The sequence below is a fragment of the Phalacrocorax carbo genome, chromosome 8, assembly GCF_963921805.1.
Source record: "Phalacrocorax carbo chromosome 8, bPhaCar2.1, whole genome shotgun sequence".
Classification (NCBI taxonomy): Eukaryota; Metazoa; Chordata; class Aves; order Suliformes; family Phalacrocoracidae; genus Phalacrocorax; species Phalacrocorax carbo.
Genome location: NC_087520.1, coordinates 46,160,618 through 46,181,010, shown reverse-complemented (window position 1 = coordinate 46,181,010; position 20,393 = coordinate 46,160,618). Strand labels below are relative to the sequence as shown.

The 20,393-nt window shown below is 52.4% G+C and overlaps 2 long non-coding RNA genes across 10 annotated transcripts in view; one reads left to right on the top strand and one right to left on the bottom strand.

Moving 5' to 3' along the window:
- The first annotated feature begins 1,685 nt into the window (after window positions 1–1,685).
- On the top strand, window positions 1,686–13,963 carry LOC135314851 (uncharacterized). Its single transcript, XR_010374335.1, has 3 exons — window positions 1,686–1,964; window positions 8,984–9,012; window positions 11,291–13,963. It is a non-coding gene; the product is annotated as an uncharacterized LOC135314851 (long non-coding RNA).
- The window catches only part of LOC135314850 (uncharacterized), a 125,268-nt gene continuing 113,013 nt past the window's right edge, over window positions 8,139–20,393 (bottom strand). For 8 of the 9 annotated variants that reach the window (XR_010374328.1, XR_010374326.1, XR_010374330.1 and 5 more), the window contains 4 exons: window positions 19,659–19,805; window positions 9,716–9,853; window positions 8,524–8,924; window positions 8,139–8,402 (listed from right to left, as the gene is read on the bottom strand). This is a non-coding gene — a long non-coding RNA (uncharacterized LOC135314850). The remainder of the gene's footprint in view (window positions 8,403–8,523; window positions 8,925–9,715; window positions 9,854–19,658; window positions 19,806–20,393) is intronic. The other variant, XR_010374327.1, reaches the window with a different exon arrangement.

Sequence of the window (20,393 nt, the reverse complement as noted above, 5' to 3'; positions counted from 1 at the left end):
GGGTAATTTGCGCACACATCTGTATGTAAGTGGTTTTGTGGAGAACAGAGTCGATAACAGAAGGCTCTTAGCTCTAGCAGGTGAAAGTACATCTCAGTCTGATGACTGTAAGATAAAACAAAGCAAACAACTGGAAATAAAGCATATGCGTTAATAGTTAACTCTTGGCAGAGTAAACTGAATGCTGCAGGAGATGTGCCATCAGTGGCCATTTAAAACAAAGTTTGGACAGCTTGTTTCCATCTCTGTTCACCCAGTTAGTGATTCCAAAGCAGACATCCATTCTGGTGGTCCTGTCGTGGGGTGGGAGACACCACGCTGGTTCTCACTGCCCCCTTTGGTGCGCTGAGCCAGACACACCCATCCCTGGGCTTGTCTGGGGGCGTATTGCTGGGTTTGTGCTTAAAGGGGTGGTCCGGGCTCTGGGTAAGCTATTGCAGAACTACTGAGAGACCTTGGGCTGAACGCTTTATTCAGGTTTTCAGTCCTGCTCAGAGGGGCTACTCTGGCGTAGCAGCTGAGCTGAGGTTACGTGCGCATCAGCGTTTGCAGGCTGAGGTGCCCATGGACACGATCATGTCATACTCAGGCTGAACTCCTGAAACACTTCTGGTTTGCAGAGGGAATTTTCCATGCTGAGCTTTTACATGAAGATACATGAGGTTTGATTAACCTCCTTTCAACTATTTCTGAGTTATGGAATGAGTGGAAAAATACTTGCATGTTAAAAATTATTAGTGTTAAATATAATTCTAACCACAGGAAAAATAGCTACATTTTTTTTAGCTTAACCAGACTACATTCTCATGTGGCCTAACTCCTTCCTGAGCAACAAATGTTTGCAAATACAACAAAAATGTTTGTGAGCATGATCAGATGGTAAATGCTAAGCCTACAGCAGTAGGGGGGGAGGCAGAAGGAAAAAGAAAGGGGGGGAAAGAAAAAACAAAGAGTAAAAACTAAGGGAACCCCAGTCTAATCCCACTGTCTTCCTCAGTGATCTGTGGATGTCATTTGTACCACGGAGCTGAAAAAGAATTCTTAAAATAAAGAGACCCCCCGCCTCCCACCACAGAAAGCAAGCACGTGCGTAAGACCTGATAAAGGTGAAAGTGACAGCTGTGGTAGCACCCGGCTTTCCACAATTTGGAGGCTTTATGCTTTTTTACTGTTCTGCAATATTTTAGCTGTACTTTGTGTGTATGCTTGTTTACTGAGACCAGAAAGATGCCGCTCCCTCCCACCCATCAGACACATGGTGCGGAACACAAGCTTCGTCTCCGTGCGCCGCGGGGGCAGCCAGAGCACCCACCTGCTGCAGCTGCCCCGGCAGAGGCACCCTGGGCTGCTGGGACCCCAGGGTGGGCGGCCACCGCAGAGGGCCACAGCGCGGACGCCTGTGCTGCGGGTCTGTGCGGCGCTGGTCCACATGGAGATGACGGCTCACCCAGGAAGGCTTCCCAGGTTATTTGTGGTGTCAGCACTCAGACTGAGTATGACTGGAGGCAAGGGAGAGGAAAAAGGAGCTGCTGGGGAACAGCTGTATTTCTCCAGCAGGATTTAATGGGGAACGTGTTTACTGTCTGATACGAAAACAGGCGACAACCAACTTGCATCTAGAGCTCTTCCACCTCAAGGGACAGAAACGTGAGAAACCACAGCTAATAGAAGTACCAACGTCTCCATGGCCATCCATTGATGCTGGCTCCTGACAGTGGGACCGTCTGTGCAAAGTCCAAAAAAACAAGTGCCCACAGAAATTATCTGTGGAAGGGTTGGTCCAGAGCTCCTTGAAAAGTGGCACCACTGGAGGATTGCTTATTGATTTTGGTGACACATTTAACAAAGGTGACATGCGCATGGAGCGCAGTTGTCATGCTGCACTGTGCCAGCCCCCCGCTGACCAACTCCTGAGAGCCCCAGCAGGAATTCCGAATGAGCCAGACAAGAATGGCCAAAATGGGGTAAGAGGACAAGAAAGAAAAAGCCGAAAAAGGGTGGGAGGCCTCACACCCTTGGGCAGCCTCCTCGCCCTTTCTGGCCTCTACACTCTTGTTGGACTCCCACCCCTTTTTGGCCTCCCACACCTTTTTGGCCTCCCACACTTCTTCAGACTCTACACTTCTGCCTGGCCTCCCACCCCACTGCAGCCTCCAACTCCATTTCTGCCTCACTCCCTTGGGCAGCCTCGTGGCCCTTTCTGGCCTCTACACTCTTGCTGGCCTCCCACCCCTCTTAGGCCTCCCACCCCTTTTTGGCCTCCACCACTTCTTCAGCCTCTGAATTCTGATTGGCCTCCCACCTGCACTGCAGCCTCCAACTCCATTTCGGCCTCACACCCTTGGGCAGCCTCCTTGACCTTTCTGGCCTCTACACTCTTGCTGGCCTCCCACCCCTTTTTGGCCTCCCACACTTCTTCAGACTCTGACTTCTGCCTGGCCTCCCAACCCCACTGCAGCCTCCAACTCCATTTTGGCCTCACACCCTTGGGCAGCCTCCTCGCCCTTTCTGGCCTCTACACTCTTGTTGGACTCCCACCCCTTTTTGGCCTCCCACACCTTTTTGGCCTCCCACACTTCTTCAGACTCTACACTTCTGCCTGGCCTCCCACCCCACTGCAGCCTCCAACTCCATTTCTGCCTCACTCCCTTGGGCAGCCTCGTGGCCCTTTCTGGCCTCTACACTCTTGCTGGCCTCCCACCCCTCTTAGGCCTCCCACCGCTTTATGGCCTCCCACACTTCTTCAGCCTCTGAATTCTGATTGGCCTCCCACCTGCACTGCAGCCTCCAACTCCATTTCGGCCTCACACCCTTGGGCAGCCTCCTTGACCTTTCTGGCCTCTACACTCTTGCTGGCCTCCCACCCCTTTTTGGCCTCCCACACTTCTTCAGCCTCTGAATTCTGATTGGCCTCCCACCTGCACTGCAGCCTCCAACTCCATTTCTGCCTCACACCCTTGGGCAGCCTCCTCGCCCTTTCTGGCCTCTACACTCTTGCTGACCTCCCACCGCTTTATGGCCTCCCACACTTCTTCAGCCTCTAAATTCTGATTGGCCTCCCACCCCACTGCAGCCTCCAACTCCATTTTGGCCTTGCACACTTGGGCAGCCTCCTTGACCTTTCTGGCCCCTACACTCTTGCTGGCCTCCCACCCTTGGTCAGCCTCTGACTTTTCCTTGGCCTCCCATCCCCATTGCAGTCTCCAACTCCTTTTTGGACTCACACCTTTGGTCAGCCTCCTCACACTTTCTGGCCTCTATACTCTTGCTGGCCTCCCACCATTGGTCAGCCTCCCACACCTTTTTGGCCTCCCACACTTCTTCAGCCTCTGACTTCTAATTGGCCTCCCACCCCCATTGCAGCCTCCAACCCCATTTTGGCCTCACACCCTTGGGCACCCTCCTCGCCCTTTCTGGCCTCTACACTCTTGCTGACCTCCCACCGCTTTATGGCCTCCCACACTTCTTCAGCCTCTGACTTCTGCCTGGCCTCGCACTCCCACTGCAGCCTCCAACTCCATTTCGGCCTCACTCCCTTGGGCAGCCTCGTGGCCCTTTCTGGCCTCTACACTCTTGCTGGCCTCCTACCATTGGTCAGCCTCTGACTTCTCCTTGGCCTCCCACCCCCACTGCAGCCTCAAACTCCATTTTGGCCTCACTCCCTTGGGCAGCCTCGTGGCCCTTTCTGGCCTCTACACTCTTGCTGGCCTCCCACCCCTCTTAGGCCTCCCACCCCTTTTTGGCCTCCACCACTTCTTCAGCCTCTGACTTCTGATTGGCCTCCCACCTGCACTGCAGCCTCCAACTCCATTTCGGCCTCACACACTTGGGCAGCCTCCTTGACCTTTCTGGCCTCTACACTCTTGCTGGCCTCCCACCCCTTTTTGGCCTCCCACACTTCTTCAGACTCTACACTTCTGCCTGGCCTCCCACCTGCACTGCAGCCTCCAACTGCATTTCTGCCTCATGCCTTGAGCAACCTCCTCGCCCTTTCTGGCCTCTACACTCTTGCTGGCCTCCCACCGCTTTATGGCCTCCCACACTTCTTCAGCCTCTGAATTCTGATTGGCCTCCCACCTGCACTGCAGCCTCCAACTCCATTTCTGCCTCACACCCTTGGGCAGCCTCCTCGCCCTTTCTGGCCTCTACACTCTTGCTGACCTCCCACCGCTTTATGGCCTCCCACACTTCTTCAGCCTCTGAATTCTGATTGGCCTCCCACCTGCACTGCAGCCTCCAACTCCATTTCAGCCTCACACCCTTGGTCAGCCTCCTCGCCCTTTCTGGCCTCTACACTCTTGTTGTCCTTCCACTCTTGGTCAGCCTCCCACTGCTTTTTGACCTCCCACAATTCTTCAGCCTCTGACTTCTGATTGGCCTCCCACCCCCACTGCAGCCTCCAACTCCATTTCGGCCTCTCATCCTTGGTCAGCCTCCAACTCTATTTTTGTCCACTACTTAATTTTTTGTCTCCCACCCATTTTAGCAGTGAGTTTTACATTTGCGTCTCACCCATTTGTGTCTTCTACTTTCTTTGACCTCTCTCTTCCTTTTTTAAACAACCTACCCATGTTTAGCCTCCCTTCCCTTTTGACCTCTACTTTCTTGGCATATCACCCTTCTTCTTCCTCATATCCTTTTTTGGGCTATCACCTCTTTTCACCCTCTACTTTCTTGTTCTCCACCCAGCCCTTTTAGGCCTCCTCCCTGTTTTTCCTCCCACCCAAGGCTGGAGGAAAGGTGCATGTGCAAGTTGGGGAAGGCTGAAGGAGAGGTAGATGATTGAAAAAGTGAGTGGCGGCCAAAAGACACCATGAGGTTGGGGGCAATGTGAGGCTGAAAAGAAAGTGGAGGGGGAAGAGTAAAGTGGAAGCTAGAGGGCAGGGAAAGCTGGTGGGGAAAATGAAGGCTGCTGAGGAAAGTGGTGGCTGAAAAATGAGTGGGAGGACAGAGGGCAGGCAGAGGCTGAAAAAGAATTGTGGGTAAAAAGAAAAAGCAGAGGCTGAAAAAAAAAAAGCAGGAGGCCAGCGACAAGGGGGAGGCCAAAGGCAAAGAGAAGGCCAGTAGGTAGAGGGTGGCCATAAGGCAGTGGGTGGCCAGAGGGCAGTGGGTTGTTGAAAAGAATATGGGGGATCAGAGCGTGGATGGTGTCAAAAAGGAGGGGGACCTGAAGGGGTCTGTGGCAGAGTGGGCCACAATAGGTGCGTGAGGCTGAGAAATGGTGGTGAGGCCAGAAAAAGGTTGCAAGGGAAGGCTTGAAAAGCATGGACATCAGTGTGCAGGAGGAGGCCAAAAAAGTGTGTATGGGGGAGGGTGGGGCAAGGCCAAAGGGAGGCTTAAAAACAGGCAGAGGATGAAATGGGGTGGGGGGGCAGGGGGTGGCAAAAGGAAGCAGCACTCCTTAAAAAAGGCTTGAGACCAGATATCAAACTGAAAAAGAGTGTGAGGCCCCAAAAAAGAGCATGGGGCATAGGAAAGGCAAAGGGGTGGCTGGAGGGGATACGGAGGCCAGAAAGGGAAGGGAGGCACAAAGGGGATGGGAGTGACTGGGAAGGCATGGTGGGGCGAGCAGCTCAAGGGAGGCAGAAGGGAACCTGGAGACTAGAAGAAAGTGAGAGGAGAGGGAGTCCAAAAAGCAGGGAGAGGCCAAAAAGGAAGGTCTGGATGGAAGTGGGGCGGCTGGAAGGGACATGGAAGTGAGTTGGAGGCTGGAAGGGCAAGGGGCAGCCGAGAGGGGATGGGAGGCTGGTGAGGAGGGAGAGGCCCTAGGGGAGCAGTCAGGCAAGAGGCTGGGGGAGGCGGAGGCTGGGAGAGGCTTCGCTGAGCATGATGGCCAGAGGCAGGAGGCGGCGGGAGGCCGAGTGGGGCTGGGGGGAGCAGCAGGCCCAGCCCAGGGTGGGAGGCTCTGGGAGGCGGGAGGCCGGGCCGGGGGAGGCCGGGCCGGGGGAGGCCGGGCCGGGGGAGGCCGGGCCGGGGGAGGCCGGGCCGGGGGAGGCCGGGCCGGGGGAGGCCGGGCCGGGGGTTCGGGGCCCGGCGTGGGCGGATCCCGCCACGTCCCGGCCCCGCCCCGCCGCGCTGCCGGCACCGCCCGGCAGGGGTCGCCCTCGGCCCGCGCGGCGGCGCCTCGCGCCCGGGACGGCAGCGGCGCGCGGGGCGGCTCCCGGCATCTTTGTTCTCCCGGAGCCACCGCGCCGCCGCCTCGCCTCGCCTCGCCTCGCCGTGCCGGGCGGCCCCGGGCTGCGGCCGCGGCCCCGCCGTGCCGCTCCTCGGCGCGGGGCGCTGCCCGGGGCCGGGCGGGTCGCCCCCAGGGAGCGGGGCCGAGGCAGCCCCGAGCCGGCGCCGTCGGAGACGCGGACGCCCCCCCGCCCCCCGCCCCGAGGCCCCGTCCCCCCCCCCCGCGGGCGCTGCCCGGGGCTGGGCGTGCAGGTGCCGCCCGCTGCGGCGCGGCCCGAGCCCGGGGGGCAGCCGCGGGGGGCGAGGCGGGGTCCCCGCTCGGCAGCGGCGGCCGGCCGGAGTCATGAAAGGGAAAACTGGCGCGGAGTTTGCGTTCGTGGAATTTTAATGAGCCTTAAAGGTTATTTCTCTGCAGTTCTAGTGGTAATTTCCAGTCCTCTGTGTTTGTAGGAAACGGGTACCTCTGGTCTAATCACATTTGGGCACCGTCTAGGGCACGCTCTGTATGTTTGGCTGGTGAGCAATATCGACAAACATAAATTACCAGTAGCATGGTCAGAGTCTACAGGGGAGAAATAACAAACGGGAAAGTCTTGCATAGCTTTGCATTGTACAATGAAAGTGATCTCATCATCCTTTCCAGGGTCTCAGCTTGAAACATACTGAAAAAACATTGCAGCTTTTGGGAGAGGGTCCCTTCCAGAGAAGGGAGAAAGAACTGGATGTGTAAGAAAGAATAGAGAAGGAGGAAACAGCTACAGGTGCAAAAATAGGTAGGCACCTGCCCTGCTGCATTTCCAGCATGAGCAGAGAGGCCAAGCCAAATCCTGGAGCAGACAGACGCACCCTGTGCCTCCTTTGTCCCTCCAACCCTCCGCTGTTCCCTTGAAATCTCAGGGTGGGGTGGGGATGTTGAGGCAACTGGTGGGGTGTGTGGGGGCCCAGCCAGCCCGGTCACACACGAGCCAACCTTTGGCATCCCCGCTGCTTGAACACCAGGTATCTTGACTCATGCCTGGCATGACGCTGCAGATGCTGGGAGCTTTGCCCAGAGCGCAGAGGCCGCTGTCTGCTGTGCCTGTCCAGCTCCCTCGGGGGGACAGGCCCAGTGCCGCAGAAGCAGAGAGCCGGGGCCTCTTGAGATCATCTAGTCCAGCCCCCCGTGCCCAGGTAGGGTCAGCTGGAGCAGGCTGCCCAGGGCTGTGTCTAGTCAGGATTTAAATGCCTCCAGCCCAGGATAAGAGGAAGGCACAGGCAGGCGCAGGAGTCGCCCTGTAAACCTGAAGGTGTGCACCAGCCTGCCGGGGCTGCCTCCTGCCCAGCACCCGTGTGCTGGCAGTGCCTCCCCGTGCTGGCTTGTATTTCCTCCATCATGGCAACCATTTCCACCACTGCTACTGCAAGCTGCTTCTTGCTTCTGTGGGTTAAGGACATACATAAGCTGCGTAGGAGCTGCCAAACGTTTCTATAAGGAACCTTGAGCTAGAAATCGGCAGAAAGCAGAGATCCTGCTGGAAGAAGGGGAAGAGCGAGTGAAGGAAAAGCAGCGCTGCTCAGGTCTGGTCGCAGAACACGCCGCCTCTGTGGCTCTTGCAGTTACAGCCACTAAAGCTGCTGGGAGATGGATGGTGTGTCTGGGCAGCTACATCAGTATCGGCTCTGGGGGCCTCCTCCCGAACCAGCAGCAATGGCAACAGCAAGTGGGAAGAGAAAAGGGAAAACAGGGACGTTGAGGGGAGACCAGAGGGGGCTGGGTAAGTGCAAAGACTCTGGTGGGGACCGCAGGGAGAACCTCCACAGGGTGGCGGGCATGGGAATGCAGAAATGGAGAAAAAGAGAATCCTCATGTCCTTCCTCTCCTTATGGTTAAACCTTACGTCTCTGGCCAAAAACAAATTACTGTTCTAAGATAGAGCAAAGATACAGCATAAAAACCAGGAGAAACAAAGTTGAGCCCATACTGCTGCTGTATAGAAAGCTTCATTAGCCACATTGTATAGTAATAATCAGACAAAAAAAGAAAGTCAGGAGTGGTGCAAAGGGATCGACTGCCACGAGAGGAAGTACTGCATTTGCCATCTCTTGATGTCTTCAAGTCCAGTTGAATGACCTTCTGAAGCTGCCTTTGTCAAACACGTTACTGAATTCAGCAGTAACATGGCAAAATTTTCTTGACTGCAGGTACAGAAGGTCAGACTGCATGATCCCTTCCTGCTCACTCTGTGAATCTATAGAAAGAAAACGCAAGGAAGGACTAAGAGAACATGCCATTATCTGTGTTCTTCAATAGTGACTTAACGTCAGCACTTATCTGCAGGGGCTCCAGCTGCATTCACTGGTTAGGTGTACCTGTGCTGAGCAGGAGCCACCCAGCAGAACTCTTGAGCGATGAAGCTGGCCGCTCTTCAGCACTGAACCGTGCGGGCTGCGTCAGCTGCGTGCGTGGGCCCGTCCCTGTGCCACACGGGCTGTCAGCAGTCTTATAGCCTGCATGACAATGGCCTTTGCGCTTGGTGTGGTAAGTGAAGGTGGATCTCAGAAGGGATCCTTGCAACAAGGGTGAAAGGGTGACCACACTGAGCAGGCGTGGGTGTTTTGTCCAAGGAGGCTCCGTGTCCAAGTGCAGGGCGCACGTGGGCTGTTTCTAGTGGTTCTACCTCACCTGACACTCAGTTTTGCTTCAGCGAGTAGCAGGCTCCTGAGCTCTTCCCATAGAGTTACGCGGGCCTGGTACTTTAGGGTAGACGTGCCTGAAAGAGGACAGGGGTGCAGTGAGGCCGATCTTAACTCATCATTTCTTGTTTTCCAGATGTTTAGAAGCTGTCCCCGATCTTGAAGGTATGAGACACAGCTAGGTGGTCTTAACCCTGCTAAAGTTCTGCAGCATTTGCACTTTCTTAGAAGATTTCACTTGCAGCCCCAGCTGCTGTAGCTCTATTCCCTCCTCAGGAGTGAGGGCTTGGGGCTGTACTAGACAAAACCAGATATAGATGGAGAGATGGTTCTATGGAAACATTTGCTCAGTGCCCAGGAGCAGCCCAAAAGGCAAACTGACTGTTAAGAATTATTAGGAAAATAATGGAGAGCAGATCACAGCTATGCCACTGAATAGATCCGTAGTGGAAACTGCATTGTGATTACCATATGCAGCTCTGGTCTGCCTCTCTCCAGAAAAATAAGAGTTGGAAGGGTTTCAGAGAAGAGCAACAAGGGTAATCAAATACAAAGAATATTTTCCATATGAGGAAAAAGTAGATAGTCTCTTTAGCCTGGAAAAGAAATGACTGAAGAGGATTATAAAATCAAGTTTGGCATATAGAGGTTGTCTGCAGTATGATTTCCCATTGTCCCTTCAATATAAGAACCAGCAGCACCCCATAAATTAGCAGGTAACAACTACAAAACAACAGTTTTGTTTTTTTTTTTTTTTAATGTCATATGTTGTGTCAGGCTGCCTTGTACAGAATACGGTGGGCTTACAAAGTTTATATGCATTCAAAAAGAAATTAAACATTTTAATGGGAGAAAAAATTCCACTTACATTGATTAAAAGCAAGACCCCACTTTTGCTTTTGAAGCCTCTGAGCTGCAGATCGCTGGAGGCCGGCAGAGTACTCTGGGCAGCACCGTGGTATCTTTACCCTCTTCTTACACTGACCAAGAGAGCAGTCCTTGGCTACTGTCAGAGATGAGACAACAGCAGAGATGAGACAGTGAACTAGACAGCTTTCAGCTGATCACAGTCAGTTTTCTCTCCTTCACTGCTCCAGGCTCCTTTGCAAGGACTGATGCTGATACATCCTGTCCTGTCTCAGTATCAGCCTGTTGTCCCTTTTTAAGGAGCTGTATCCAAAAAACCTAGCTTAAAAATTTGCAGTGGTGGGCTAGTAACCCCACCTCTGCCCTGCCATGTCAGAATACAGGTGAGCCTTCATAGACCAGTCCACTTTTAAACAACACTTACTCTTAGCAGCGGCAGAGCTGGCGGTAATCACAGCAGAAGCCTCTATGTCCCAGTCCCTTTCTATGATGAGCCACCAGGGTGTCTAGCAAACAGTTTTCTGTCATGTCAGCTGCCCAACTTCAGCGCAAAAACCTGCGCTCGGCTCTCACGAGGAGCCCTGAAGCTGGGTCGATGGTGCTTGTACTCGTGCGCGTCAGGGAGCACCTCCGCCCTCGGCGCAAGTGGCAGTGCGGGCCCAAGGAACCGGCACCCAAGTGTGGCTTGCAGAGCGCTAAGGCTCCCTGGGGCATTAGGGCTGCCCAGCGACCTCCTAAGGAGACTCAGCCGTGCCAGGGGAGTCTTAGGGAAGCAAGGCACTGTCGCCCCGGCTGGGAAATCGGGTGCTCCCACATCTGTGATACACAGGCTCCTGCTCAGCCCGATGGGTTGGGACCATGGGGTCCTGTCTGAGGCAGCCTCACATTGTGCTGCATGCCTCCAGAGGGCATAAAGCAGGAGAGACAATGCTGGTCTGCTGCTGCTCCCCGAAGGGAATGCAGGGGTCCCAGAGGCACCTTGGTTTGGCACAGGCAATGGAGCTGTGAGGTACGCACTCACCTGCACGGACTGAGGGGTGTCTCAGCCAGCGTGCTTCTGAGTTCTGTCCTCTGGAGCGGGTCAGAGAGCAAGATGTGATGCTTAAGCAATAGTGAGGAAGGATGGAACGTAAAGACACACTAGCAGAGAAACTGCGGTAGCTCCCAGGGCTGTTCGCCGCAACAGCTCTGTTTACACATGCACTGTTATCAGTCATAGCGGATAGCATACGGGCAGTTTTCTAGGAAGTGTTTTACCATTAATGTTTAGTGAGTTTGGGTTTTTTTCAGAGTACATAAACCGGTTTACAGCCATTGCTAATTGTACCAATTTTTGCTGCCACAAAATTACAAGTGCTTGCCGTGGTACCCGTGGGAGAGGCACCCATCCAAGTACTGCCTGCTGATATTGCACTCATCACAGCCCAGGATCCCCCAGCCCTGCAGAGGTTGCTCTGGCAGTCAGAGCAGCTCTTCCTCCATCTGGAGGAGCATTGCTGGCTCTCCGCTCTCACTCTCAGCCCTTCCTCCACTCTCCTATAGCTCTCCACACCAGCAATGTCTCTTACCTTCTCAGGGCTACGTGGTCAGATGAGGGAGTAGGGCAGAGCCTGTGCAATTGTCCCAGCCAGTGCGAGTCGTACTACACAGTTCCCACCGTGGAAATAGAGGAGCCCAGCGTGGGCTTAGAAAGAGGAAACATGGGACCTGTCCCGAAGAGCACTCAGCCGTATCCCACGCAGCATGTGAGGCTAGCAGTGAGGAGATGGAGCGCTGGAAGGCATGGTCTGAGCTGCATGGCCACACCTGATGCGGGCCCCTTGCACACACCTGGACTGCTCAGCTGGGAGTTCCAAGATAATGGTGGAGCTTTGCCATCAGCAGGATGAGGGTTGGCTCAGCCATGACTTCAGCTGTCTCTATTGCCATGCTCGTTGCTCTGAGTCTGCCCTCCAGCCCCACTGAGCTCGGGAAGTTCTCCGTTACGTTCCAGCCAACTCGAAGAAGAGATACACAGTATGGGCAAAAGGAGACCCTCGCAGCCACTCCGGCTCCTGGGCCAGTGGCTCCCATAGATTGTTATGCCACGTCCTGCTCCGACAGCATTTGCTGCTTTGAGCTTTAATCTGATTCTAGCACTAGCGACTACTTCGTGGTTTTCCAGCGGGCTGTGGGTTTGCCAGATTTGTGCAAGCATGCTGCTCCTCTTTTGGTCAGCTGGAGTGCTGGTTTTGGCCACAGCAACCAGCGTCTGTCAGGAGCTGGTATCAGAACCTACAATAAGCTGCGGAGAGCGAGATGGATCACAGTGGCTTCCTGGTGGGTGCAAATCTGCACTGTTATTTCTGTTGCACGCAGTACTGGGCTCTGTGTCACATTTCTCATCTTCATGTGGAATTTGTCTGGGCAGCTGCCGTTCCCGGAAGACAACTTCAAATGAATGACTGTTTTTCATATTACACAACATGATTCCAGATACCCCAGTGCAGATGCACTAGCCAGATTCCAAGAATCAATCACCAAATTGCACCATCTCCTTCTGGAGCAAGCTACCAGTGGAGAAACTGAAAACAGCTTTTTTCTTTTTTTTTTTTTAGCTATACTGAAACTTCACAGTCGATTTTAAGCCTCTTAGACAGTATAATACTGAATGCAAGTTCCTGCTGAGGGCTATTGACTTCACTATGTGCCAAGCTGCAGGGAACACCCCGTGCCATGCCTGCATGTGACAGAGTGCTTCCCTGCACCAGCAGTGTGACTCAGATCAGAGACCAGCTTCCTGGGATTTCCCATCAGCATCCTTTAAGATTGCCATCCGCAGAAGGGATCTGTGCAGCCACAAGGTGAAATGCACCAGGAAACAGCATCATCTTCAAAACACACAAAGGGATTAGCACAGTCTGAAAACAGCAACATGCTGCCCTCTGTTCAGGGGTGGAGATGGGCTGCCTGCTGGGGCCCTGGGGATGGAGAAGGCCAGCCTTCAGATGTAGCTTTCCCAGGTCAGGTGTGCTTGTAAGTGCACACAGTGACAAAGTAATTTTGCACATTCTTGCAGTGTAAATCCTAACCTGACTTCTCGCAGAGCTTCTGCTCTCATGCTGCCACGGTGCTAGAGAATGTCTGCATGGTGGAATGCAAGGACATATCTTAAATATTTGTAATTAATTAAGAGCAGTGGTGTTTTGGTGCTGTAGGACCCCACCAAGGCCACTGGTTATTCACAGCCCCTGTATGTTAGAGCAAGCAGGCAGCATTCAGTGCTGCAACCATGCTTTGGCAGCACTGGTGACTGATGTCCTGTGCATGCAGTGTCAGAGTAAGATGCAAAATTGCTGGTTATGAGGTCCATATTGTCCCCAACCTGCCCTGAGCTTTTGTCCCTTCTTGCACCTACCTTCTTCCACTGCTGCTGCAGTATGTCAGAGTCCCATAAAAGCTCCTAATATATGGAACTCATGGGACACATTGTAGGTCTTCTTAAAGCATCCAGATGGGTTCCCTATTAGCCAAGCCCTTTCCTACAGCTCTCCCAACTACTAACACAAGGAGTACAAGTCAGAGAATCCAAGATGATTTTTCCTTGGTACCAGGTAGAAGAGTTGCTCAGTGGGCAATATTGGACAGGCCACCAGAGCAGCTCCTGGAGGTGACCCACTCGGTGCTGTTCCTGTTGTCAGTTCAAGCAGTGCCTCTGCTTTGTCACACACTTCCAGTTCTGCTGCACACAGCTCTCTGAAGTGATCGAGCAGTCACAAATCCTCCATCTTTTTATCATGCAGTGATTCCCCATCACCATTATTTTAATATAAATTCCACTTCAAAAAAGAAGAGGCCAATACTGAGCTGCAATGGATGCTCAGCTAGTATTTCCCTTTCCTTTCTCTATCAGATCATCCTGTTTAGTGGCAGAGCATGGTAATCAGCCAAATACCATGTTAGAAGCATGGTTTTAACAAGGGTAGCTCTGCCCAGCCCACTTCCACATGCTAAACAAGAACATAGTGAGCGAAAGGGGCCCCAGCTCTAATTTGGAAATGCTCCCCTATTTCTGGAGTTTGTTAACACAATATCAAAATTAGGACTACAACATTTTCCATTCCTTTCTTTCATTCTGAATTAAAGACCGTCTACTGAAGACTCTCACTTCAAAAAACCAGCCAGGCACTTTCTAATATCAAGCAAAATGCCTGAAGAATAAATTGCTCCTATCAGAAATAAAGCATTTTAGTTCTGCCACAAGCAGAGAGATCTGTGTTTATAAGTCTCTCCAAAGGCAACTCCATCTTTCCTGCTTTCCTCTCATTTTCTTTTGATGCACAAAGCCTGCATACTGCAGTGCTGTGATTGGATTCAGCTTTGGAGCAGTGTAATTGTAAATATTCATTGGAATCCAAGCTAGTTTTCCCAAGTCTCTCTTAAAGGCGCTGCGGCTATACAAACAGCTGTGGCTCTGCATTAGCCTCACAGCCTGCAGGCTGCCTATTTCTCCACAGCCCCAAAGACTGCTCCTTCAGAGGCTGCATCGAGAGAAATCAGCCTTGCAGACCATTTTAGTCAATGCTCTATTATTTTCTTTATTCCCTCTTTAACGTCTGTGTTGTAGAACTGGCTCTCAGACCCAGATACCCTGTGGGTTCCTCACCAGCGTCTACACAAATAACAAAGTTCACCTTCACTCGCAGTTCCCACTGGCTGTCATGGCTCTGTGAGCTTCCAGCCCTGCCTATCTACTGTCGGTGCTGTGTGAGCTGCTCTGTGTCCTGGTATACGGTGTATGGTATACGCCTGTGCACGTTCTGCCCTCCCACTGAGGACCTGTAACGCAAGTGGGTGCTGCTTAGTACTAACACAGTTGCTACTCAGCAGAGGGCCGTGAGGCTCTGTGGGTAGGCAACATACGTCTTGCTAGGAACTGCATCCCCGTTGGTTACTGAGAAGAAAGCAGATGGCTCAACCACTGATACCCAGGCACTTCTGCCTCTCCAGCTGCCGGAGTCCATGATGCACTCAAACAGCAGAAGGTAGGCAAAGGGCAGTAGATGCCTACAGCCACCAAGGAGCAGAGGTGAGACCTTTCCACCAGTTAGACCCTGACCTCCTCGTTGCCTGGGCCAGCCTCTGCACAGCAAGACTACATGGCATCAAGATGACCTTACTCTCCAGGTGGTCTCTGACTGATAGCCATGTCCTGCACAGTTCATTTGCAAAGCAGCACGTGTAAGAAACTGCAGATAGCTATTCTATTGAGAATGGAAATTGAATCCAAATGTTCTGATAGCAAATCTATGTTCCCATCTCTGCCTCATCTACTCTTATGTTTACCACCAAGAGTGGAACTGCAGCGCTCAGGCCAAAGCCTGAGGCGCAGCAGCACATGTCATACAGATGGTGGTATCAGAGCCTTCATCATCCACTGACATCCTCCAGGCTCTGCTTGCTCTTTTCAGCATATGTTAAAGCACATGTTCTGGCTACTGGGTAACCTGTGACCAGATAAGTAGGTAGTAAAAGGGGCAAAATCCAGCTTGCTTTCCACATGCCAGTTCCTGGGTGCAGCTCAGTGAACAAGGCACCTACCAGTTCCAGCTGAAGCAGTGCAGATAGCTGGATGTATTGCTAAAGGGAGCAGCTCAGAGGCCCTCAGCTGTACCGTTCTATCCCTCGCTGCAGCACTGTTGCTGGATCCTTGTCTGCTTTGGTCAGGGCCCTAGCACCAGTGCTCAGCCAGCTGCACCGAGGCCTGTGCTCACCTATGGAGCACATCTTTACCCAGGAGCATCCTGGACAGCAGGCTTCTCTGGAACACATGAGGGAGCACCAAGTCACCAGCCCAGTATGTGCAGGTGGGCACTAAGGCTCCAGTAGGAGAGATTAGGCAGCTCCACTTACTTGTCGCTCCAGAGGGTTGGAAAGGGAGAGTCTCTGCATATGAAGACCTCCAGCCACAGCACGCAGAACAAAGAACCCTGTTCCCTGAGAAGAGAGCTGAAGACACTAATGAGGAAGACACGCAAGGATGAATTTACATGGGAAGACACTAGTGTGTACTCCCCAGCAAGTCTATCCTGTGAACAAGCCTCCAGGAGCATAACAGTGAGGTAGAAGAATGCTCCCACAAACCAACGCTGCTACCCAGCATGGGAGCACGGCCAGCACCACTGGAGATATGATGCCACCTGAGGCACAAAGCTGGGACTAAGTCTTGTGAAGATCAGGTGAACCACAGTAGGATGCAAGCACACATTGAAGACTCAAGTGCAGTCACTTTGCTAGAAAGGGGAATCAGCCTGGGAAATGACAGGTTGATATCACATGTACACTGAAGAAGACTATGGTGGGGCTCTGAAGAAGGCAGAGCTGGGTTTCAAGATATGAGCAAGGCAGCACATCTTCCACTTCTAAGAGAGGGGAACCTACAAGTGCCTTGTCTTTTTTTCATCTGTCCATAAAGATCTCCCGTGATACAGAATCCTCAGGCCCCTGGCAGTCTGTTCAAGTGCTTTGTTCTCCTCCCCATGAGTATCTGTTGATGCAGGCTATGCCCATTAGTTCTTGTGTGTGCCTTCATGGACATGAAGAACAGATGGCTTTGTTCCTCTTTCCAGGAGTTTTTACATGCAGCTGGTGGTGTGATTTTCCTCAGTCACGTAGGAGGAAGAAAAACCCAACAGAACACCCAGATCAGAAACAACATAAGAAAACCTGTCTGGTGGAACTCACTGCCACACAGAGACAGCAGCTATGAGCGCCCTGTGAGAACAGGTAAAGTAATGAGGTCTTTATAAAGATAACAGCTCCCAGAGTCAAAACAGCTTTGTGGAGAGAAATGTCCTGCTCCAGTAGATCTAGATCACCTTGTGGTAGCCACCAAATTGTCCTCTTTATTTACTTTCCCACCATGGAGGCAGGCAGCTCAAGACTAGCTGCCTTCAGGTGTGGTGAAGGAGATGGCCCTGGAGAAAGTCCACCCTCCAGCTGAAGGGAACAAACATGGAAGACCACACAGTCATGAACAGGGGCTGGATGGTGAGACGTGCCCGGTGGCCGAGTGGCGGAAGGAGCCAGTCCCTGAGGCCCCTGTGGAAATCCACCCTCTCCTCTGCCAGATACAATACTTTGCCTTTTTCCCACCTGCAGTGTAACGCCATGACTCCTTGGCGGCGGTCAGGGGAGGGAACATGCCAGTGGACTCTCCAGCCTTTGCAAGTCTCGAGGACCTGACACCCAGCCTGGAGCACCAGCAGGGTCCCTGGCATGAGAACACACCAGTCCTTTTGCTGCAGAGAAGCCTTCCTGGCATGGGCGGGAAGCAGGGTCCTTCCCTTCCAGCTCCGTTTTCCAAAGCAGTAAGAGGGGTGTTCTTCAGAGCTCCTGCTATGATGATTTATCCAGGTCACGGTGAGGACAGCTGGCTAACTGAGGTTAACAGCTTTCTCGGTTTCATTTCAAAAAGACATTAGCATGGGGGCTGTATTAAACAACGATATGCCAAATCCTGATTCATTCACCAGGAGAGCTCATGATCAGGTGGGGGACTCAGCTGACAGGCAGGGCTGTGCTGCTAGCCTTTCCTTAAAGGGCAGGACCATAACTCATGCTCCCCGTGCTAAATTACACCTGACACTCCTTGCAGAGGGCTTCTGGTATGTGCAGCCTGCTACAGGCATCCTGGGCCCCCAAACCAGGAGATTTATCAGCAACCGTGTCTGACTTAAAGAAAATAAAAAACAACAACAAAAAAAGATTGGGGCCCTTCTGTCAGGAAGAAGGATGATGGAAAGGAAACATGACAGAGGTCTATAAAATCAGAAGTGTCACAGGGAAGGTGACTAAGGAATGACTGTTCATGGTCTCTTCCAATAAAACAACAGAAATTTTCAGGGGAGAGGTTCGAAATAAACAAAAGGAGATGAATCTGCATCCCACACGTGGCTATGCAGTGGAACTTGCTGCTACAAGACATCGCAGAAGCTGGATAATATTTGAGTTACAAAAATCGTTTGACAAGTTATGGATGAAAATGCCTCAAGGGCTGTCAAACACAAAGACTCTGGCTGGGGCTCAGGAAGCCCCTTCATCCACAGAAGGTGGGTGAGCATCTTGGGGCAATGCCACAAACTTCCACTGTTTTTCCCAGGGGAAAAGAGCTCTCTCCTGGGCACAGGCATAAGCTGCTGCCAGACACAGAGCTAGGTGGGACACCGTTCTGACCCAGAATAGTGTTACCTTTTTATGTAACAGGGCTTGATGTTCAGTACCTTAATTGGGAGTTTTGTAAGAGAAAGTTTAGAGCTAGGCTGTTTTATCTGCCATTTTTGCACCAAAACCAAGCACCTAGGCTCAGCTGAACTCAGTATTAATGGATGGATGGATGGATGAGAAGGGAGTAAGACAGTAACTACAAGAAGAAACAGAAGCGTGATTCCCGCCCTGCCATGCTGTCTTTGCACAAATCAATACACGGTCACCCATATACACACGCAGAACAGAACGCAGGCACGCACTGACACACTCGCAGAGTCATCTGTCCTCCACCATTCATGCACACAGACAAAGGCATGCAAACTTCCCGCACCCAGCCTTCACTAGTGGGCAACTGGAAAACAGGCTCGCACCATGCAGTGCAGCCCACACACTGTGCTGTCTTCACACACATACACACACAGAGAACAATGGATGACTTGGCGGTAAATGGAGCAGTATCTTCTTTTATTTTCCTTCAAACGCAATGAACAGAAGCATTGCACCATGCTCATATATGATACAATATATATAGTGTTCATATATGTTCATATTCATATGAATATATTCATCATCACCAAATTAAGTGAAACAAAACGTTTCCACTTTGAATAATACAGGGACAGCTCCTGCCCTGATTTTAAAGTGCTGCCCTCTGAGCTGCTGCTCAGACAAACCAGCTGTGCTGAGCTCACTCCTGCTGTCCCGCATGCTGGCACCTCATACTCCAATATCAAGAGTACCTGGTTTAGTCTCCCAGAACACTGAAAATTTTTAACTATCAGGTTGTTGAAATAGACATAAATTTTCTGGCTTATGGGGTGCTGAAGGAGAACAGAAGTGGGTACCATGGAGGACAACGCAGGTGAATCAAGTAATCCTGCAGTGTGCAGCAGCAGCAGCTGCACAGATTTTCAGGATCGGCTCTTTTCACCTCGGTTTGCGGTATGGATCTGAATGACAGCATATGGTCAAAATCCACTCATGACTACAGGTGCCTGAGTGGACGTCAGGCAGATAGCCCTGTGGCTGAGGAGCCAGGTTCACATGCAGAAGGAATATGCTGTCCGAGCAAATGCTCTGACTCCTGGCAGCTTCTGAAATACAGGGATCAAGGAGAGGAGCTGTAGCAGGGCAGGAGCAAACAGAGCCAGCACAGAGGACTGGCCCAAGTGCTGCCCAGCAGGCCCCCTGTCAGGCCCGCAGGGTGATGAGGGTACTCCCACCCTAATTGTCTGCATGTTCTGGAGCAAACTGATGATTTCATCCACAGCAGCATAGCTGAACAGATCCGAACAAGCCTTGTCCCCTGGCTCACTACACGTCACTGCTCCCACCAGCTAGGACAGCGCTGTCCTGGGAGGCATCGTCTCTGCTGGCCACACTGTTCCCTCTCTCCGAGGAGGTCAGCAGCAGGAGCAACATCCAGGACATCTGTGCATTACAGCAGTCACACCCTCAAATCAAGAGCAATCCCCGCACCTATTTACAGTCAGCAGAGCTGTAGCTGTCTCCCCGGTACCCTGGACTCTCCCCTCCTCACTGGGAGTTGACAGACTCTGCTTTTGCATCTTTAGCCCTTCATTATGCTTCTATGTAAACGAGAACAGTAGATTACCACTATTGTTGTCAATGCATTAAATAAAGTTCCCTTTCGAGCGTGGGCTGCCAAGCCAGAGTGGACTGGTATCTTCTCCTACCTGTTTATGAGCTTCCTCCTGCAGCTGGTGACTGGCCTCCAGGTCCCGGCTGAGCTGCTGGATCCGGCTGCATTTCTGCTCCAGTTCTGCCTGCCTCTCCCTCTGCTTGGTCTGCAGTTGATAGATCCTCTGCTCTTGAGCATCCAGCTATTGACCCGCCCAGGGAAAGAAAGAAAAAATGGAAAAAAAAAAAATCAATTAATACTAAACGGCTTAACAAAACCCCGAACAGCACAGGCCTGATGCTGCTGGGGGTGGGGATTGTCGGGAGGAGACACCCCCCGCACACATTAGCTGCAAAAACCTGATGTTCTGGGGACAGGAAGCCAATATGGTAGGTGTGATCTGACACGCACGCCCGCGGCAGCAGTGATATGTCCAACTCGGGGAAGGCAGAGACTCTGCCGCACCGGGGTACCTGCCTCCTCTGCTCATGGAGGGGGTGTCAGACAGTCTGGCTGAGGGAAGCAAATTGTGACTGAGAAAACCCAAAGTTATTCTTACTAATAACTAAACAACCAGCTCCTGATCTGGCTGCGTGTCGGGGCTCTGTGCTCCGCTACCCTGCACTAAGGACCCCTTCAGGCTGTTCCCCAGTGCCCGCCATCCACAGAGTGAAGGGGAAGGGGAGCTCTGGTACCCTGCAGCTTGGTCATCCACCCCTCTTGTCCTGCCTGAACAAGAGTGGCCTTTGAGGGCTCGGCATTTTCACTTCTTGGCGTACCAGCTGTAAAT